Here is a 1818-nt window from a genome sequence, read left to right as displayed (position 1 = left end):
TTATTTATGTTTAATTTATCTTGCCAAGCTTTTTAAAAGATCCTTACGTATTAATGATGATTATTTTCTGTTAATTGTTAAGTGAATTGAGTTGTATGAACATCTGCTTGATTGCTTGTCTCTTATGATTTTGATGACCATCGAGATTATAAGTCTAGGAATAACAATGGTGAAACTAGGATTAACTTGGGAATAAGTAAGTTAATATGTGAGCCTTGTTTGATGACCATCAACAAGAGGTTAAATTGAATTAGTAATTTGATTAACTATATTTACAAGTCTTGCTTGATACGAACTGAACACTAGGAAGCATGTTAGTTTAATCAACTGATCACTGTTTAAATTGACTTGTTTGCTAAAGGATTAGTTATAGTGAACGCGAATTTAATCATTTTAGGAATTGGTGAACATGAATAAATGAATTTGTGTATGCAATAGTCTATGTTTTTAAGGTGTAATTTATCTAAATCAAAGTACCTGAAGAGATTTGCTTTCCTGTTAGTTTATCGAGAGTTGTTAATTGTTAGTTTGAGATTTATTAAACCATTTTCTTTATTATTTTCGTGTGACCTGTAACCTATAATCAAATATATTAAATTAATCCACCGTTCCCTGTGATCGACACCCGACTTACCTAAGCTATACTGTAATCTGACTAGGTACACTGCCTATAAGTGCATAGATAGTCTAAGTTTGTTAGGTTATAAATATTAAAATTAGTGGGTACTTTTGTGCACATCACATATGTTCATAGGATGGACTAAAGATCATGTCAAGAAAATGTTATCAACTTAAAGACATATAATCTTTTGTTTAAATAGATAGTTATTATTGGCACTCTATGATTTGGGAAATCTATGTACTGTCAATTCTCAACATTTCCGCCAGCAGCCAGGTAAGGTGTGACAAAATGGTATCAGAGCTAGATGCTATAGTGACTTAGTATTTCTTTAGGAATTACAACTATAGCTTAGGACACATACTCCAATTAGTTTTTCCCTGAAAGTTATAAATAAAAGTACTACAATTAATTACCCTACTGATAGACTACATACCAGAAAGGTGCTTAGGTTGAAACTATCATCTTGGGTTGCTGGATTTAAGAACGACAATATGCCAAAATGGTCATGTCCTCTGACTTTTCCTACCCGGCCTATCCTTACGCCTAAATATAGTTGATGCTTACAAAATAATAATAACCACCAATCTTGAATAAATTATACAAATCTAAAATGCAATATATAAAATAATTATCCAAGATGGTTCAGTATGTAATGGTTGAGTCACTCCTAAACATAGCCTCATCAACTATGTTTAGCCTTGACTAAACCAGTACATTGGCTGAATTAGGGATAGACAAATGATAGAGCATAAATCATATATACAAATAAAAATCCAAAGCATACATATAACATATCAAATACATCCCACAAAATAAACAAAGATAAGTATCAAAATACAAAGTAACAATAAAAAAACCTCGACTTACTCATCATTGCTCTCATACTCACCCTCCTCGTCCTCCGTACCGTCATCATCATCATCAGTATCCACGTAGTTTTCTTGAAAGAATAGCATCATTATGACTAGCATCTTGTGGTTGAGATCGGGGTAGAATAGTAGCACCTACCTAAGGAAAAGGTAGATGGTTCATACCCAGATGCTGCATCACCCCGACAATCGAAGCCAGGATCCAACAACGCTCCTCCCGTGTAGCAACTAGATATTCCATCACGTCACGTAGAGTTCGCTTCATTAATCAGGATTTGAGTACCTTAGTATCCGATGCCTCATAAAAGCAGGCTAAGGGATGTCCTC

Source organism: Lactuca sativa, chromosome 4 (genome assembly GCF_002870075.4).
Source record: "Lactuca sativa cultivar Salinas chromosome 4, Lsat_Salinas_v11, whole genome shotgun sequence".
NCBI lineage: Eukaryota > Viridiplantae > Streptophyta > Magnoliopsida > Asterales > Asteraceae > Lactuca > Lactuca sativa.
Note: the sequence above shows the minus strand (reverse complement) of the source record.